Source organism: Venturia canescens, chromosome 5, assembly GCF_019457755.1.
Source record: "Venturia canescens isolate UGA chromosome 5, ASM1945775v1, whole genome shotgun sequence".
NCBI lineage: Eukaryota > Metazoa > Arthropoda > Insecta > Hymenoptera > Ichneumonidae > Venturia > Venturia canescens.
The window spans coordinates 20,086,753-20,096,890 of record NC_057425.1 but is presented as its reverse complement, the minus strand read 5'-3'; positions in this window follow the sequence as shown (position 1 = coordinate 20,096,890).

The following is a 10,138-nucleotide window of genomic DNA, read 5'->3' as shown; positions in this document are numbered from 1 at the left end:
AATGGCCAGAACGGAGAGACAGAAACAGTTATTGATCACGAGGAAGTCAAGGATCACATAGAAGCTCGCTACGTTGGTCCGAAAGAGGCTATTTGGCGAATCCTTGATAAGAAAATGCAAGAAAAAAGTCATCCTGTGATACGTCTTCCCGTGCATCTACCCAACGAGCACAATATCTCTATTCCAGTAGATATGAATGAAGAAAGCTTACGAAACGCAATAAGTCGCGAGTCAATGCTGATGGATTATTTTGCCTTGAACGCTCGCGACCCGTCTGCAATACAATTTGTTTATCCAGACATTCCATCGCATTATGTATTTAAAAGAATAAATGTTCGTGGACGGATCATATGTCAATGAGAAAAACGACAGCGTGGGCATCATGCTATTGGACGAATGTACTCGGTCAATCCAGCACAATAAGAACTGTTTCATCTTCGTTTACTGTTATTGAAGTTTCAAGGCGCCAAGAGCTTTGAAGATTTAAAGTCCGTGGACGGTCAAGTTTGTGAAAGTTTCATTGCGACGTGCTTAGCATTAGGTTTAATTGAAGACGATGATGAGTGGCGAAAAGCAATGAAGGAAGCTGCAGTTTGGATGATGCCTGGTTTGCTTAGAAGACTATTTGTTAGAATTCTGATCCACTGTCAACCGATTCATCCGAAAGAGCTGTGGGAAGAATTTAAAAGGAAGTTATCAGAGGATTATGCGAGACATACCTCCACGCAACAAGTACAGAATAAAGCGTATAGTCGAATCGGTTCTATGCTCGATCGCGAATGTTTTAGTATATCGCGATTTCCAGGTATGGAACAAGTGGAAACTTTTTACCAGGACGAGCCACAGATGCCACCTGCTGGGTTCAATGAAATTGGCATGCAACAGTATAATAAACTCAATAATACCCAAAAGATTTTCGTGGATGCCGTACTGAATGCAATCGACAACAACGACAGCCACAATTGCCAAAAAACTTGCTTCTACATAGATGGTCCTGGTGGATCTGGGAAGACCTATACGTATACAACTCTTTCGAATCTTGTTCGAGGTAGAGATAAGAACGTTAGTGCCATGGCCTTCACCGGAATCGCAGCGATTTACTTCCAGAAGGTAAGACAGTACACAAAACGTTTGGACTTCCAGTACCTTTATTTGCAGATTCTACGTCCAGCATCAAGGTTCAATCGAAACAAGGCGTACATCTGAAGAACATCGATCTTTTCCATTTGGGATAAAGCCCTTATGGCTCCACGTTATGCACTCGAAATGGTGGATCGAACGTTACGAGACATCATGAACAATAACAAACCTTTTGGTGGGAAGATTATCGTTCTCGGAGGAGATTTTCGCCAACTTCTCCCGGTCATGGTGCGAGGAACTCGTAGTGAAACAGTGAACCTGTCAATTAAATACAGTGCACTATGGCAACACTTTAAGAAGTACGCTTTGACTCAAAACATGAGAGTGTTGCCATATGAGGTGGAATTCGCTCAATTTTTGCTGAACATTGGTGATGGAATTCTCAATGATTCGAACGACAAAATCCAAGTTCCAGTGTGTTGTTTGGCAGGTGCCGATCAAGATATAGTCGAGGATACGTATGGACTTTTAGTGAGAGCAAGACAATTCAAAAAAGTATCAAAATGTGCCATCCTATCAGCTCGGAATATTGATGTCTAAGAAATCAATTCAAGGGTTATAGACTTATTTGATAGTAATACTGAAAGACTTTACACGAGCGTTACAGTACATAGAATTGTGGTGATAACGACCATATAAACGAAACCATCCTGCCCGAATATCTCAACATGTTGTCACCACCCAGTTTGCCACCTCACGAACTACGTCTCCGCAAGTACAGTATTATTATGCTTATACGAAATCTAAGTATCAACGAAGGTTTGTGCAATGGTACAAGACTACTGGTTTTAGTATTAGGCAGCAGAGTTTTGCGATGTGAGATTTTGTCCGGTGATAAAACTGGACAAATCATTTTCTTACATTGCATCACTCTCTATTGTGAAAATGAATATCCCTTCGCTTTTAAACGACGCCAGTTTCCAGTGAAGGTAGCTTTTGCAATGACCTTAAATAAATCCCAGCGACAAACGTTTGAAAAAATCAGTGTGGACCTTCGTCGAGATGTTTTCAATCACGGACAACTATACGTAGCCTTTTCCCGCGTGCGGTCTTGGGAATCTCTGAAAGTGTACCTTAAGCCTCAACGCGACGGAAATGTCAGGAATTACGTGTACAAAGAATTATATCAATAAATAAAAAGTACTTATTTGTATCTATAAACTTTCCTCTTGAATAGCCCCGAAAGATTTTTTCTGTAAAAAACATTTCTTCACTCATTGTGAATCATCACTCATTGTGATTTTCTTCATTTTCTTTTTCTGTGTGTGTTTTTTGTGTAAGAATAAATTGGCTGCACTTCAACGAGTGTTTTGGCATTTGATTGCGCTTTCGTTTAAATACAAGTTCAAGGCTATAAAATATGACTAATATGCTACATAAATCGTTGCTCCGAAAAAAAAACAGCGTAATTACTGAAATATAACAGTTTGGAAAAGGTTTGGGGTCAGATTGATCCAGTTTGCACTTATAGATCGGTGGTTGAAATGTCATAATTTGGGCGCAGCAGCGCAAATGAACCCCTGTACGCGCGCTTCAGCGCGCGCTGATAAACCCTAGTACTTTAAAAAATAGATACAGAATAGTTTTTTTTTAAACATAATGTTTTTTCAAAATTTGTGAAATTTTTTTCGAATTGTTCAGTATTTTTTTTTATAAAATAATATTTGTTACAATTTAAAAAAAAAATTTTTTTGAAAGTTTTTTTTATTTAGATTCTTTGTTTTATGACTTAATATACTATCGAATATAGACTATTTATCGACGAATGATGATGACGATTTGAAGATGTAAAACGAAAAAGTGAGGGGCGTCCAGCTTGATACTGGGACGTAACACTTCTCTCTCTATCCTCCCTCCTCTCCCCCCGCACCTGTCTGCCAAGCTATTTACCTGTGGAGTGGGAAAAAATAGATTGGAGTGGGTGGGTGTTGTGGTGGGGGAAGGCGCAGGAATAGGAGTGGGGGGGGGCGCCATACCTGTATGTAGTCTACTAATACATTATATACAAAAAAATGCGGCAATGTAAATTTGCAAATTGCTTCCTCAAGATGGTCAAGATGCACGGTGCTCTAAGATTCCTCTTTGAGCATCCTGCATCTTGAGCACCGTGCAACTTGACCATCTTGAGGAAGCAATATGCAAATTTTAATTTGCAGCATTTTTTTTCGACCAATGATCACCATCTATCAGCTTTTCGGTATTCTCTTTCTAGTTTTTTCTTTTTTTTTGCCCCGGATCACGAGTGTTTGGAAGAAATTTACGGGTATTGTAAGACGCCTGAGCAACAGGCGCCCACCGACTCATCATTTTCGAGTCTCTTAGCTGTCGCCCCCTCCCTTCGTTCAGTCCTTGTTGAGTTTACTATTCTTTTCTTCCTTTTTAATCATTGTTATCGCGACTTATTTTTGTTAACTTTTTGATTATAAAAATAATCACAAAAGACCAAAAGACCAGACCAACAAAAGCTGGTGCCCAGACCAGCTTTTGTGGGGAAATTAAAGGGACCTTTTGTTATTTTTTTTCCTTTAATTTGTAATTCTGACCACGAAAGGTACTTTAGTGTCCGCCTCCGATTTTGATCATTTTTTCCATGTTATAGTCCATCCAAAAATAAGAGACATGTATTTTTTTTCGGCCGAAAGTTCTTTTTAAAGGGTGAAATCAACCCCCAAAGTTGGGCATGTTTTGCGTCTGGTAGATTGTTTCATATAGAACCACTCAACCGATCGAATAGCAACCAATTACCAAATGTTCGGCATGTCAAATAACCCATATGACATGTCCAACTTCTTATGCACCCTTACGGCAAAGGGGTGAACCACCCCAGAATATTCAGAATTTTTTCGTATAACAAAAACTTACAATCCGATTTTAATAAAACAAACGCTCTTTAGCAGAGCAAAAAAAAAATAAAATGGACGTGTTTTTTGGTTTTTCTCGGATCAAAAAAATTAAAGGGGGTAAACCAGTCCTAAAATTTTTAATTTCATTTTGCGCATCGAAATGTTTACATTCAATCCATATGGTTCCATCATCATTGTGTATCGACTTATATGTTAAATAATATTTATTTCACATGTTCATTGGCTGAAATCATAATCGTATAGAGAATCGAATACTTTGACATGCTTTACGTGAGAAGTGTTAGTTTTCGTTCCATGTATATAAGTTTCTATTTTGAACGATTTACGAAAACAAAATAAAACTCAAATATCGAGAGTCGCATCGACGATTCCCCGCCCAGAAAGCAAACAAAGCTGACTCAAGCTTGCCATATTCTTATTCATATCAAGAACCGCTATAGCGGCTCGTAGCCAAGTATTCTTAAAAAAGCTAGCTCGCTCAGGCTAATGCTTGTGTTACGTCCCGAGAGGGAGATTTAGATGAGATCGTTCAATCCTCGATGTAGAGAACGATGTATCGATTGGTCGATCACCGTTGGTGAGTCTTCTTTGAAGTTTTGGACGGTTCTCGAGTACATACGTTATATTGTAGGTAAACGTGACCTTGAGTTGAAGGTTTTAATATAAGTAGATTGGGAAGAGATCTTCCAACCACGGAGTCGATGTTGAAGGTCGTTAAATAAAAAGTGTACGAAGATATTTTGTTACTACAAAATATGACTTTGTTTATTAATGCCGAGTTACACTTTTTATTACCAGTTGAGATAGATTTAAATTTGAGTTTCGCTGAGTTTAACAAGTTTACTGATTGAAGGAAAGTTATTACATTTGATATTCGACTGTAACTTTTTGAGGAGCTGGTGTTAACTAACTGTTGTGTTGTAAAAATGGTCATTTTATAAATTCGGCATTTTCTTTATGAGAGTTATTGAAGGGGATTGTTTTTGCGTTTAGGATAGGCTGTTGAAATGATAAGAGGCTTCCCAGGCTTGGATGTGGGAAAGTATATTAGAGGGTTTGATTGGCTCGGTTTTTAGGATGAGTGAATTTTACGTAACGACGTGATTCAGTTTTAATGATATCGGTGGACTTGGACCGGTTGATCATCGTGAGTTAGAACTGTAAGGAGTGATTGTTTTTCCCAGCTGATATAGAGGCGGATAATTCGGGTTGGTCTTATCGATACTGTTTAGCTGAGATAGAGTTGTTTTTGTGTACTATGAGCTATGAGTTATTGTTACTGTATGTCTAAATGACTCTTACCGATGTCGGCAAATGATGATGTTGCTTCAGTTTGCATACTATCTACTAGTATGTCGAAAAAAATAGGGGCCTAGATAGGAGTATGTGTTAGGACGTAACACTTGAGAGATATCCGAAAAACAAAAAAATCTGTTTTTGTGATGATGTCAGATTAAGTCACCCACTCAAGATAAAGAAGCTAAACTGACTTAATATTACTCCCGAAGTTTAGTTGCTATTTAATTGTTGATCTGTCACTATCGTGTCCGCTATTGTGAATAACGTATTGTCATTAACATGTCTATCAACCCAATGAACGTAATAAGACTGTTGCTTCTTACATTGGAAGTAATGAACATTCCTGATAGTCCTGTTAACAATAATGAAGTGGAATTGAAAGAAAGTTTCGAGAGAATTCTGAAGGCTTCTATGGCAGAGTTCAATCGGTTAGAAATCGTGGAAGATACGACATTAGATTTTCAAGAACCGTTTAAAGATGTCATAGTAGAACCTGGCAAGGATAATGACATCGAATGGGGTCTTGGAGAATCTTCATTAAGCCTTGAAACGTGTACTGACGATGAAGAAGATTTGAGCCATGAGTACATACAAAAAGCGGTAGAATTTTGGAGAAGTGCTAAAACGAAACGAAATAGGAAAATAGAAACAGTACAAAAGAGTTTCGAACTTGTCAAGTCGGCGCGCCAGTTGAGACACTGGGCTCATCAACTGAATAAAGGCGGTACTTACAAGGAGAAATTGTCGTGTATTTCTGAATATACAATTAATAATTTCAAAAGCGCCAGAGATGCAGGACTCATTGTGCACGACATCGATCTGCAAAGATGGGCGTTACAGGCTAAAAAATTAATCGGACACGAAGATGTACGTTTCAGCGCATCCCCAACATGGATTAAAATTTTTTAAATAGTGCATCGAATAACAAGTAGAAAAGTTAATAGATTCTGTGATGGTGGAAAAATCGGCATAAGAAGAACGATCCGAAAAAATGCGGCAGGGACTGAACCGGGGTTCGAACCCGGGACCTCTCGATTGCCGGTTGAGTGCTCTTCTTTTTTTACAAAATGTTTATTTAGGTCTCATGAAAGATATAGTGTCTTACGGTTATAAATAAACATATAAAAAAAATAAACCATAGTTTTCGTGTTTGTGAGTGCATATGCCTAGCTTCTATGTAGGGCTCGTAGTACTATACATATTTAATGTAGGGGTGTCGTAGTTTTATTTGGTTTAAGTAACGCATAAAGCTAGAAATTTATATACGCACTGCCAGGCGTATGATTATAAGGCAAGAGGAAAAAGAGAGAGATAAGGGAGAGACAAACAAAAAAAAACCTCGCCATCGATATGTGTAGGCAGTTACCTTAGACTAAGAGTATAAACTAATATCACAATACGAACTATTCTATGATTAGAAATATGTACATTATAATACAGCAGGGAGTTTCCCAGATTTTGGCTATCGAAGATTATTTATTGTCTATGACGACCTCGGTTTCTGTTTCTATTTAATTCACGTGTTCGTTTAGTTCTATTTAGAAGGGTTAAATGTGCTGAGTTTATGTTCAGCCACCAATATTTTGCAAAATTAAGTCTATGGAAATCGGTGCGGTCGCAAGGGGGAAGCGCTGTGGATCCTGTGAATTTTTCTGGGCTAGTGGTCAGGTCGTCAGGGCGTAACGTGATACGTTTGTCGGCCTTATTTCTTTTCCAGTGGTATAAAATGGGGATGTTGTTTACGTTTTGAATGAGGCCTTGGTCATCGCAGTATAGGAAGGCTTGAGGTGTAGTGTATCCGGTTTTTAACTGGCGCTCAGATATTAAAGGATCTTGAGAAGCAATGTCGTGTAATATTTCATTTTGAATTTTAGGCAAGTTACTGTAGTAGTTTCTTATAAGTTTGATTGCGAACGAATCAATTCTCGGGATGTTAGCTAGTTTGTAAATATTGTTGTTGCTAATGTAGTGCTGGAATTCACTGTCAGCCGATCTATACTGCGAAAGGCATATTCGAAGGCATTTTCTTTCGAAGGCTCGAAGTTGTTCTATGACAGATTGGCTCGTGTTCCACCATACTGGGGCGGCATATGTGATTATAGGTCTTACTAATAATGTATATAAAATTATTTTAGTTTTAGAGCTTAAATTTTTGTTATAAAAAATTGCGCTGTTAGCCGCGATCGCTTTTTTAGCTTTTTCCAGTTGAATTTGTAAATGTGTGTTACCTCTAAGTAGATAATCAAGGTGAATCCCGAGATATTTGACGGTTTTTTTGTGGGGGATTCGTTGGGTTATATTAGAACCCGGTATGGTGGTTTCAATATAAAAGTTTGTACTACCAGCTTTATTTTTTGACGAAAGGGAGTCAACTGGTTTTTTAAAGAGAATAGTTTCACACTTTAACGGATTGATACGCAAGTTCCAAGTACAATAATATTGATTTAATTTATTAGTGATTTTTTCCAGTTCTTGTCGGACAATACTTGCTCGGTTGCTTTTAGTGTAAACAATGAGATCGTCTGCGAACGCGATTGTATTCGTGTTGGAGTTGTTTGCGTTCATGTCAAAAGAATTAAGAAGATCGCTGGTAAATATATTGAATAGGATCGGCGAGTTAACTGTGTAAAGTTCGGTTGGTTGGGTCGAGGTTGTGTAATGTATGAAGTATTGTGATTAATTGAGATTTATGCCGCTGTAAGGCTGTGGTACGGGAATTTTGATATTTTAGGGGGCTGTCTTTGGGGGTAATTACGGGGACTGTAGCTATTATCGTGTTCATAATGATCTCGTTTATTTGCTTTAGGTAGTTATCTATCTCGATATTTGATAGGTTCTTGTTGGGGGGTATTGATATTGTGTATAATTCGTGTAATTTATTCTTGAATCTACGCCAATTGGTGAATTTGTAGTTATAGCGTTTAACGGGTTGGGCTTGGGATATCATCGTTATGTTATCATGTTTAAGTTGGATTCTGAAGGAGAGCGCGGCGTGATCGCTGTCGTATGGGAGTGTATTTATTTTGCCGTTGAGAGAGTTTAGTAGGATTAATCTGCAGTCGGTGATACCAATGTCGAGTATCGAATGGGCTGGGTGGTATGTATGCTGGGCTGGTATGCGCTGGGCTGGTAAGTGTTTTTATTTTGAAAAGTACGCCTTGCTTGGCCTCCCATTGTGCGAAGTATTTGCCTCTTTGATTGTCGACGCGGTCCCCCCAGGCTTTACGTCTGGCGTTAAAGTCTCCTGCAATGACATAGTAATTATTTGGGAGATTTAATTTTAATTTGCCGAACAGAATGTCTAATTCCTTGATGAAGAGAGATCTATTGTCGTTAGTGGCGTAAATACTTATTATATATATGTTTTTAAATTGGGTCGTGGCTATTTTGATTATCGTAAATTCAATAATTTTGTTAGAGCTAGAGGACGGATAATTTATTATTTCGAATGGAATATTATTTTTTATTAGTATGGCCGTACCTCCTCCTTGTGTGGAATTAGGTCTATCGGTTCGGATCAAGTGGTAATTTTGAAAGACTGGTTTATGTCGAGGGTTGAGTTTCGTTTCGGATAGTAGTATTATATCGTGATTATTTTTTTCAAGGAAATTCTGCAGTTCAAGTCTTCTATGTAACGCAATTATTGAATGAACGTTTATGGCGGCTATGTTGATAGAATTAAAATTTGATCGAGTGTCAGCCATTATTCTTGAAATAAGGAGTTAAACAGAATGTCGATTCTTGCTGTGTTTGCTGCGACCTGGTTCGCGATGGTTTTTAGTTGATCTGTGATGATTGAGGCCAAATCTTTCTTAAGGTCGTTGATCCAATTAGGTTGATAGTCCGGGCGAGGTTTCTCTGCGTGGATCTGAGCCTGCTGATGAAATGACGGTGTCCTTTTTGAGGTCGTTGGAGCGTCTTCGATTGGGGCTCCAGAGTCGGGAGTCTGGCGGACTGATTCCGGTGTTCTCGTAGCTTGGGCGAATGAGACGTTGGGTTGCGTCGTTCTGAGGTGCTCAATTTTGTTTTGAATTGCGGTTATTTTATGTTGTTTTATTTTTTTTTTTTACACTTATGGCAAGTTTAATGTAGGGGCAGCCTTTATAGGAAGCCGGGTGGCCCGGATGTCCGCAATTAGCACATTTTAGTAAATCTTTGTTGCCGTCTTTTACGATGGCGCAGTTCCCAGGGCCGTGTGTTTGGGCACATTTTACGCAACGAAATTCTAAGTGGCAGTTTTTTGCTGAGTGTCCGATACGTTGGCATCGCCGGCATTGGTAAATGAGGGGCTTCCTTAATCGTTCCCATTTTATTCTTTGATAAGCGATTGCTCTTATTTTGAGAAGGTCTTCCAAGGGGCTATCGTTAGATAGTTGAATTAAGTGATGATGTTTGTCAGGTTGTCTTTTGTCGAAGTGAAAGTTCGAGACAGATAGAATTTTCACGCCAGGGATGGCTAATTCGGTTAATTCATTTTTGATGTCCTCTGAAGAGAAATCCCCTTTGATACCTTTGATAAGGAACGATTTGGGAGTTTGATTTTTTGGAGTAAATGTATAATACTCAAGGTCGAGCGAATTGATTGCCTCTAAGATTTTGCTGTGATGTTTCAAATCCGCCACGTAAATAGTGTGGTTTATGCTCTCGTTCGTTTTGTTTTCATGAATGGTGATTCCATTTTTTGGTATCATTAAGTTATTGATGATAGTTATTAAATCTTTCATTGAAGTTTTAGTAGTGTAGATTGGAGGAGGCTTCTTTTTTTTTTTGATAAGAGTACCTCGTTGTCTATGGGCTCATTGTGTTCGGAGTCACAGTCGGTCCAATCGCAGTTA